The following is an 11,640-nucleotide window of genomic DNA, read 5'->3' on the forward strand; positions in this document are numbered from 1 at the left end:
CCCCTCTATACTTCACTTTGACAAAAAAAGAAAAAAAATTAAGACCTGAATGCCATTCTAATGTGTAGGTCAGGTGTCTGGATTTTTAACCATATTCTCCTACCTTAATATATATTTTTATATGAATATCTAAATAGCATATTGAATAGAATTAGACACATTGCAACTCAAATTTTAACATACATTTTTAGCTTGCCAACATTACACACTGTAAATCTTAAGATTCATCTGCTCTTAAGTCGAGATACTATTACTGAACTTGCAATGAACTAACTGCAATGTAAAATGAGATAATGGGTATAAAAGTATCTATCATATAATTGATGCTTAGTAAATTATTTTTCTGCCACTTTCCTCTTTTGTTTCTTTCTGGCTAAAAGGCTATTGATCAGTTCAATGTACTGATATATCCAATTAATGATGTAGAGTTAATATTTGTTATGTACTTACTCACATTGTCACTGTGTTTACTATGCATTAATTTATGTTTTATCAGGGTTTAAGATTCTCTTTTAAGAACTGTCAATTTTCTCATACTCCATGAATCATTAATATGCTATCTATTTAGAAGAGTCAATAGCAAATGTTTCCTTTGTTTTTTATTTAATTTATCCACTTAGATCTCCTTCTAGAAATTATTTTCAGAGGTAGTCTCTATTATGAGTGGGCAATAAAGTTTTGTAAACTTTTAATATGAATTTCAAAATCTTCCTAGCACAAAAGTTGATAAAAATTACTTGATAATATCATGTATATGGTATGTGTTTATGTGTGACTAACATTTTCAAAAGTTCTATGACTTTATGAAATATTTAAAATTATACCCCCACATTCATCATATTAATGAGATGCTAAAATATATTGGTTGGGAATTTGAATACTTGTATGGTATTCTTTTTCTTTTAAACATTATTAACAAGTAAGGTATATGGCAAAAAGCAACTGTCAAATTTTTAATTACTTGCTATATCTACTCTAAGACAACTATTGATCTACTTTATCTTTCTAAAGTTTTTCTTTTTTGATTGGAAGCAAAATTGGAAATTTTATTTATCTATTCTTTATTTTATTGTAAAAGTGATATACAGGGATCAGATTTTTTCTTTACTAGATATTTCATACTAACGCCATTGAACTTATAAAGCTTTTATTTCTTAAGTTTGTTGCAATGTTGTTGAGGTTTAGCCACATTGTGCAATTCATCACTGTTTCATTTTCTATTCATTTTCTTGAAACAGGGTCTCATTTTGTAGCCCAGGCTGATCTCAAACTCATGATCCTCCTTCATCAGCTTCCTGAGTATTTCCAGTACTGGAATTCTAGGTGTGTATTAATATATGTCATTCATGCTTTTTTGTTTCTGAAAAGTTTAGAACAATTTTATGAACATATATCTGCAATTTCCATTTTAAAATCCGATTAATTTTGTGACTCAAGTCTCCGAGTTATGGAAATAAGTTCGTTTATCATTGTTTTTGTTAGGTTCAATGTACCATGTAAAATTATGCTACTTCCTTTTGTCTTTCTTCCCCATGGTTTTACCCCTGATGTCACTGTAACTGATGTTGGTGTACTGGATGTTGTGTATACGTTTATCAGAAGTTGGAACAGAAGGGGAATATCAAAATGGAGAGACAAAGGGTAAAAGGTGAACCAATGCAACAGCAATACTATATGTTTTAAACCAACTGTACAACTGCAGGGGAGGGAACTGGTGAGTAGGGGCGGTGGGAGAAAAATGAGGGAGGAGGTAACACATTTGATAAGAAATGTAACCACTGTCTTACATATGAAACTGTAACCCATCTGTACATCACTTTGACAATAAATATATCAACTTAAAAAGTAAATAACACTGATTTCTATTGAAACTCTTCAGAAACTTGAACTTTATTGAGTCTTGAATATCTTGAAACTAGAAGTTCTAAATCAAGGTGACTGCATGAAAATTCTCCATCTAAAAGTTTCTCAGAAACTCATCTTTATTAATTTCAGCTTCTGTTGATATAACAAATAAGTTGACTCATGGCATAATAACTCTACTCTATCTCCATTTCACAAAACCTTCCTCTCTAGGTGTATTTTGTATCCTTTAATAGTCTTGTAAGGACTTCAGTAGTTGGCTCTCTTTAATCCAGGATTAACACTTGTAAAGTGTACATTAACTTTCAAAGACCCTGTTTCTAAACAAGATCACATTCACAATTACCAGAAGTTAAGACTACAATATATCTTTCTGGGAAACATAAATCAATCATTTACAAGAATACTTTACTTATCCATTCAGGAGTACAGATAGGTGGATCTTTTCTACTGTTTTACTGTTAGTGTTACTGGAAATTTTAGACAGCTAATGAGAGATAGTCTTCTGTTAGGCATGAAAAGAATTCAGGCAAAACATGAAAATAATAATAGTGAAAGGGAAGTTCCTTAAGAAAGGAACATCACTGAGAAAGAAGACTGTGCGTCATGATCTGGAGAAAAATAGCTCCTCAGTTCATCTTCAGTCCCTTTTGGGTACAAACCTGACAATTATGTTTAAGTAAAGGAGAGATAGGAGCAGGAGAAAAAAGTATGCACAGTTCAAGAGTCCTGGTTACAGATGGACCCACTAGTCATTATCATAGTTCTGATTTACCTAGGTTCTGGAGAACTTATAATTTCTGTCATCATTTGACACTATCTGGTTCCCAAGAGATGATTTCCCTGTTTCTAGGATGCAAAATCATTACTGGTACTTACTTTGTTTGAGATTATCTATTCTTGAAGACTCTGCTCTTCTTTAGGGAATCATTTCAGCATTTGTCATAAAGGTATTGCCCAAGAGTCTTCTGTTTCTTGAATCCCAAGCTAATCACAAAATGACTGTACAGTAAGCAGCTTAGAATAATGACAAATACAAAATGATAGAAATGCCAGGGTTTTGTTTTGCTTTTAGTTAAATTATTGCAAACAAAAAACCCAGTTTACACGTGTGTGGTAAACAACACACACACAAAAGAAAACGTGCTTTCTCGAGGTGAGAACAGCAGTATTATTAGCGTTTGCAGTTAGAATGCTTACTGAGATTGCCTAAAATAACTTCCTGTCCACTATATAAGGCAACAGTTAAAATTTACTGGGAAGTTCACTAAAATGTTGTGCTGCATTTGCTTTGCCTATTGCTCCTGGCTAACTGCTACCTATCCTTATGGTAACATTTTCATGAACTTTCGTTATTTTGAAATGCATTCTATTTTTCTTGAGTAAGAATGGAACTACTTTTGTATTCCTTTGAAAATTACTAGGAGTTAAATTATTGGGTTGGTGGAGGTAGGGGGAAAAATGAAGGAGGAGGTAACAAGTTGGATAAGAAACGTACTCACTGCCTTACATATGAAACTGTAACCCCTCTGTACTTCACTTTGACAATAAAGAAGAAGAAAAAAATTTATTGGATTGTATGAAAAAGTTCTCATTTAAGAAACTATCAAACAATATTGCACAATGATTATACTATATTTCTATCGGCAATTTCATAGTGTTTTATTTCCTTATATATGTATGTATAATTGTTACTGTACAGTTGATATAAATAAGGGTTACACTCACACAAATTAGGTAATGAGTACAATTCTTTTTATTTTTAATTTGTATCAATTTTTCCTGTGCATTAATTGTATTATATTTTTAATTTGTATTTTATTGTGAAGGTGATTAAAGAGGGGTTACAGTTACATAAGTAAGGTAGTGAGTACCTTTTTGTGCAGTGTTACCCATTCCCTCATTTTTCCCATTCTACCCCCCTACTTCCCTTCCCCTCAAGTCTTAGAGTCATCTTCTGTTTTTGATTTCTGTACCCTTTGCATTGTAGATAAGTTTATCTGAGTTGGAGAAGGCAAGGGAAATCACAGAAACAGTGAACCAATGCAGCAGTAATACTCACTAGGCACAATGTTGGAAATATTGTTTTATTTCTTCATATTCCATTTACTATAGTCTAAGGTTGGTTTTCACCAAAGGTCATTTGCTGAAAACCTAATTCGTAATGGATAGGATTTGGAGGTAGGATTTGGGGATTATGGAGGGTAGAGTCTCATGATGGAAGAATAAAAAGTCCTCTTAGTCTCACTCTCTTTCCCCACCTGTACCCATATGCAAAAATCACATGTAAAGAGCATGTATTGACATGGAAAGAACATGTGAGGACATTATCAGGAAAGGGGACTTCACAGAGAATCATGTGAGGACATTATCAGGAAAGGGGACTTCACAGAGAATCTGTGCTTGTACCCTGATTTAGGACTTTCTGCCCACAGTACTTTAAACACATACAAGGCAAGCACTGTACCACTAGGCCATATTCCTAACCCAACTTTAAATATGTTGTATATACCTTTTATTCCTTGATATTCTGTCACTGCAACCTGAATCAACTAATTAGTATATTATTTTCTGTCTTCTTCATTAAAGCCATCATACTAGATACTAAGTACATTAGTAAGAGCTTATTTTGCATTTCTTCTGAATCTTCATGTTATTGAAAATATTTTCAAAGACCTTTTCTCAATCTGTAAAACCATGATGAATTGTTTTGTAAAACATGCATTCATTTATTTAACAATAGTAACAATAACACTAATAACAATGCTTGCTACCTTTTAAACATTTTAATTCATTTATTTATTTATTGTCAAAGTGTTGTACAGTGGGGTTACAGTTTCATACGTAAGGCAGTGAGTACATTTGTTATCCAACTTGTTACCTTCTCCCTCATTTCCCCCCAACCTCCTCCATCCGCATATCCCTCTCCCTCCCCATGAGTTTTACAGTGGTTTACACCATATAGTTTTTTAAGTATTGCTGTTGCATTGGTTTGTATTTTTATCCTTTGTCTCTCAATTTTGGTATTTCCTTTCCTTTCCCTAGTTCTAATACATGTAAATACAATATCCAGGGTATGAAAATTAGTGATATCAGGGGTAAAACCACAGGAAAGAAATAAAAAGAAAAAGGGCATAATATCACATAGAATGTTGAAAATAACGATATACCACTTGTTTCCATAAATTGGAGTTCATTTAACTTAGCATCATCTTATGTGATCATATGTACATAGCTATTGAGCTATTGTGATCTTCGAGTAAGAATAGCCTACATTTGTAATAATTATTCCCAATGAGTGGAACCATACCTCCTCCCTCATTTTCCCCCCTCCTCGCTTCTCATTTCCCTCTCCCTCCCCATGAGTTGTACAGTTGGTTTACAGCATATAGTTTTGTAAGTATTGCTGTTGCATTGGTTTGTGGGAGGAGGGTCACATTAGACCCTCTCCCTGCAAACTGTGAGTCACTCAAACCAGCCAAGCTGCAGGAAAACCGACCATCACAAGGAAACCAGAAGCTCCCCTAAAGACTGGAAAGAAATGTTTATTCTTTTAAACTGTACTGTTTAAAAAATATCTATCTTGCTTCTCATTTTGAAATAAAATCATAAAATTTCTGATGCTCTCTGAGTAAAAGTTATCATATGTATAATCGCAAATAAGTTACCCATTTTATGAGTCACATTTACACATTCTTTATAGTATACTACTGAAACATGAATTGCATAAAGTTAAATTTCTTCATCTTTTTTTCTTTTCTGTAACATACTATTTGAATCACATCTTCAAAAGTATTAAATAATTAAAGCTAATACAGTTATGTTTAATAATTTCCTTTAGGGATCATTATGGTTTTAGTTTTTACATATAAGTGCATACATAAGCCCTTACCAAATAATTTCCACATAATGTAGGTTTAGTGTCTATATTCATACTTATGTATAGCAACATTCAATTTTTTATTCTATTGAAAAGGTTATCTCCCTCCAAATGGACTCACTTTGTCATCATAAAATTGTACATATGTAAATAATAAATATCAATATCTCTATCTCAGTTTTGATTTCTATTCCACTCATCTACATATCCTTGTGTTAGTACCACATATACCTTTATAATAATGTTTTAAATTGGAATTATTTCTCTTCAACTTTGTTCTTTTATTTCTGAAATTGGTTTTCGTAGTCTGTTTTATTGGCACTTCCATACGTACTTTAATATTAACTTGACTTTTTCTCAATAAAATTGCCTTTTCCTTGAAAAAGTTTGTTAGAATTTTATTTAAATATTCTATAATTACTCTTAGCAATGGGATATATTTTCCTATATACCTATGTAGTCATTTGTTAAACTAAGCATATACTCAATACTATGAATATAACTATTTTTCTTTGTTTTTAGATCATTGCTAGAATGTATAAATACATTTGATTGCTATATATTGTTCCCTAACTTTTTTCTTAGCTCTCATTGTTTGGATTTATATTTTTTAATTTATTGGTAGCAATTTTCAATGTAAGACTGTGACATGAATAAAGATTTAATACCTCACTTTTTCAATCTTCATTTATTTACTTATTTATTCATTCTCTCTCTTCTCCTCCCCATCCCACTATTGTTCTGAGTAGAAAGTAAGTAATCTTAGTTTCTTTCTCAGTCTTAGGAAGAGAGTAGTCTTTCATCCTTAAGCAAAATTGTGGCTGTATAATTTGTAAGAGAGGTTGTATTGTATTAAACAAATATTTTCATTACCAGTTTCTTTTATTTTTGCCCAGTACTTTTATTTCTTTTTATTAGGTGATCACATGATTACATTTCCTGTCTTTTAATAGATAATATTAAATATGTTGTTTTAGTTGTTTTACAATATCTAGATAAATGAAGAATCTATAGTACTTTTAATTTTTTGTGATTTCTGCTGACAAGTATCTTGTTGAAGATTCATGTCTGTTATTTACCTCTTGATTTTCATTTTTATGAGTCAGGTTATGAGTGCAATGCTTCTTGATCAATATCAGCCTTCCATTGTCCTCCCCTACTTTACACCTCTCATCCCTACACTCAAGTTATATAATTCAAATATTATATAATATTTTTATATATGTTATATAATATTGATTATTAGGTCAGCCAGACCCTCTTCTGCTTCTGTTAATGGCTTGCTAAAATTGTTTGTTGCTTTCTCTACCCCCCTGCGTCAACCTCCTACATCTGTGCCATGCTTGCTTAACTTGTTTGTTCTTTGCTGTAACCCTGTGTCAAACCCCTACATCAGTGGTACAATTTTACCCCTATAAACCCCAGCTCGAGGACTGTTAGTTGTCACAGTGTTAGCTCCTGAGTCTACACTGTGTCCCTGGTAGGTCAGTTTGCTTTTTGCTTCTCCAGTAAATCCATCTTTTTGCTTGAGAGTGTAGACTCTTGGAGGGATGTGGAATCTCCTCCCTTGAATCCTGTAACAATATACTACATTCATCTTTCATGTTGGTTTCTCTTGTTCTCTTTTATTGTTTTGTTACATAGATATTTTAGTTAATGTAATTTAATTTCTTTGTTGCTTTACTATTTGCTTCAATTATTTGCTGACAATTTCTGTACAGTGCATTTTTCTGCTTCCAATACAAAAATATCATAAAGCAATTAAGTTATAAAGAAAAGAGTTTAATTTTGATTCAGGATTCCAGAGGATAAAGACTAAGGGAGGGAAATAAGGAGAATATATATATCATATTGAGATCTCATACTTATGATCTTATTTATGCTTAACTACTTCTACAATATCTATCACCAACTGAAATCAGATTGGAGGTTAGGTTTTCAGCATGTAAATTTGAGGACAGCATAATTCAGTTCTGGAAGGTTACAATTATATTTAAATAATATTCTTTTCTCTGAAAATTTCCAACTTAATTTTGGTAAATGTATACTATTTCCTTAAATAATGATCTATGCAAAATTCATTCCACTCTTTTATGCATTTTTTCCTTTTCATTGAATATTTTTATATATGAACTGTACAATTTTGTATAATATGTAATTATAGTTTCACACAATTGTCATTTAGTTATAAAAAGAAAATTATACATTAATTCAAGTGTTTATATTCACACATTTACTTTTACTAATGCTCTTTATTGCTTCATGCATACAGTTTGCTTTACCTGAAGATCTTTGCCATTTTTTCAAAGTCAGTTCTAGTTCCTATGAAACTTTTATTTTTACTTATATAAGGATTTTTCTCATGTATGTATGGCAGTTTTGTGGCTGGAACACAAGGCCTGGGTGTTGACCCTGAGCTAAGTTGCTCAAGGCTAGCACACTACCACTTAAGCCACAGGTCTACTTCTGTTTGTTTCTTTCTGTTTTTCAGTAGCTAATTAGAGATAATCTCTCACAGCTTTCCAGCCTTGAGCTGCCTTTGAACTGCAATCCTTAGATCTCAGCCTACTGTGTACTAGAAAGAAAAGCTCATTCTTATAGTTCTCTTCTCTTCTTTTTTTTTGTGTCAATCCTGGGGCTTGAACTCTGGTCCTGGGCACTGTAGCTGAGCTGTTCAGCTGAAGGCTAGTGCTCTACCACTTGAGCCACAATGCCACTTGTTTTCTGATGGTTAGTTGGAGATAAGAGTCTCATGGACTTTCCTGCCCTAGCTGGCTTTGTCCTGGCATCCTCAGATCTCAGCCTCCTGAATAGCTAGAATGAGAGACATGAGCCACTGGTACCCAGATGTAATTCATTTTTGAATGTAATTCTACCTCCAGTTTTGAATAAAAAAATTTGCTGGCTGTCCCGTTATGTTATTGTTAATTTTTTTAGGAATCTCATTGTGCATGCAGTAGTATCAATGATATTAACCCCACGGAGACCTTTAATAGAATCTTTACCTTTCTTTATTGCTCAGATTGGGTAGTACTTATTAATTTATCATCAACTTTTTTATTCCCTTATGAGCTACAACTTTCTATTGTGTCTTTCTAGTGATTTTTATTGTGGTTATAAATAAAACCAATCACATTCTTGTACTGTGATTGCAAGGTTCTCATGTCCAACTGTACACTAGTAGAGCTACCATGACTGTAAGAGGGATTCAGAAATAAGGACATTAGTCCCAAGTTAATATACCATATATCCCATGGTCCTTAAATAGAAATTACAAATTTTCACTGTATGCTTAATAAAAATTAGAAAGGCTTGAAGTCTTCGTTTCTTATATTTTTGATAAGTTCTATTGCTGTTTGCTGCTAAATAATTTATGTTACCATCCCAATAGTCTCACAGAATTGGGTCTACTTGCTCCATTTGAAGGCCATAAGTAAAGTTTTATGTTTAAATATCAATTGGAAATGAGTAGACATGGTTTAATGAAATTTTCTAAATTCGTAATGGTTATGATAATTGATTTTTATGGTCTCCATTTCTGCATAGGAATCTCAAAAATGTGTTGCTACTTCACATGCTTCCATTCATTAAAATGCTACATACACAGGAGATTTTATCAACAAATTTAATTAACAGAGTTTTATAAAGCTATTTCTAGAATTTTTAATGTTTTTTACTTTTGATCTTGTGTTATACTATGTTGATACAGTCTTAGAGATGTACCTGATGACATAAGAATGTGTAGATTTCTAGTGTGGTATAAAAAATCACAAGATTTTAAAATACTTCACTTAATTTTCTTATTTCAAGTTATATAATGCCAAAATACTTGCTAAACAATATTAATGTGAAGCTAAGCCTATCAGCTACTTCTATTGGTATGTTAGTCCAAGCGAAGTTTATTAAGAACTACTTTGGTTGGATGCTATTGTCTCATACTTATAATCCTGTCTACTCAGAATGCTGAGATGTAGGGATCTTGGTTCAAAGCCACCCCATGCAGAAAACTCCATGAGAATCTGATCTCCAATTAACCAGCATTAACCTAGAAGTGGAGGTATGGCTCAAGTGACAGAGCACCAGCTTGAGAGAAAAGGCCATGGGAAAGTCCAATGCTATTAGTTCAAGCCCCAGACCAGCAGTAAAATATAAACAAATGAACAAAAATAAATAAATAAAACCAAAGGAACTAATTTGAGGGTATTATCCCTGAACATTTTCTATACTGATATGGGAATGCTGTGAAGGAGTTGGTAAATAAATCTGAGGAAAGAATTGCTAGAGTAAATTTAGATTTTTAATGTTGTTTTACATAAAGTATCCCACAGTGCCATGTACATTTTTAGTGCATAACAGTCCATACTTATTATTCATTTTTCATAAGGTATTCTACAGTGCGTTTCAAGATCACTGGTACATTATTTGTAGGGGAAATGGTCTACAGAAGGAAATAGCTAAAAATCATAGTTTTTCAATGAAAAACTGACCTCAGTTTGCATTGTTTGCCAAAAATGATGAACTGAAAAAAAGACATGAAGAGTTTAGTTCAGACTAAATGGCAACTCACTTATTTTATCCTTCATTAAATTTTCATCCTGTATTGTGATATAGTCAGAGTTCACACTTGGTAATGTTAGTTAGGTAATTTTAACTAAAGAATCACCAAGATTTCACTGTATCAAAGAATCCATATGTGCCTAGTTCGCAAAATCACTATGTACAAAATTCTGCACTTTGTAGAGCTGACACTTTTAAAGTCTTCTCTTTTTTGAAGAATGACAAAAATGCGTTTCTGTCTATTCAAATGACTGCCTTTTAATGGTACCTGGCTCCTGCGCTAGAAAACAAACTAGTTTGTTATGTGGGAGATTTTTGAAGTTTGTGATTCAACTTATCTAGCTGTTTTTTCTGTTAATTATTCTTTCCTTTTCCTGTCCTCTTCCCTCCTTTGACTCTTCCTCTCTTCTCTTGTTCCTGTTGTCCTTCTTTCCAGGTGGTATATATTACAGACACTGTGATTCATTTTCTCTCTTTCTAAAAATTATTGTGCCTTTATGTTTTGCTAGTCATGTGGATGCTATATCACTTTTAATAATGTATGCAAAACACATGGGGCCATTGCTTAAAATATGCAAAACATTGAGAATAATTGCCATTAACAACTACTTTAGAAATATACAATGTTTTGGTGTATGAATTCCCTTAATTTATTATTTTCACTGCAGATACAAGGATACTCTACCAATATTAGTTTTAATTGACTATATACAAACATAATTTTAAAATTAAACTCATGAAAGAAATATTATTCCAAACAATAAAGCGTTTACTTGAATTTTCAATAAATCTGACCAGGTAGTATAATAAGTTCACTTTGAGGTGTAAGAAACATGGACGGATGCTCTGTGTTGAATACCCTAATTGATTTTACTGGAAACTATCCAACATTATGCTTTATGATATAGGCATATTTCTGTGTGCAAGGATGCTTACACTTTCAAATGGTAAATATACCTTTACTTCTCAGTTATCTAGAACTTAACATATCAATTGACCTTACATTTCTTTTCAGTTGAAAATAAAATTTAAGTTAGGTACCAGTGACTCCTGTCTGTAATCCTATCTACTTAGGAGGCTGAGATCTGAGGATTGAGGTTCAAAGCCATCCCAGGCAAGAAAGTCTTTGGGAGCCTTATCTTCAATTAACCACTCAAAAACCTGAAGTGGCACTGTGGCTTAAGTGGTAGAGCACCTGCTTTGAGCCCAAAAAGGCTCATGGACAGCACCAAGGCTCTGAGTTCAAGCTCCACAACTGAAATAAAAAATAAAAAGAATTTTTTCCCTAATGTCTGAAAGAATGAATGATGTGTAAGATCTTAATAGTTACTGAATTGAGA

Source organism: Perognathus longimembris, chromosome 28 (assembly GCF_023159225.1).
Source record: "Perognathus longimembris pacificus isolate PPM17 chromosome 28, ASM2315922v1, whole genome shotgun sequence".
Taxonomy (NCBI): Eukaryota; Metazoa; Chordata; class Mammalia; order Rodentia; family Heteromyidae; genus Perognathus; species Perognathus longimembris.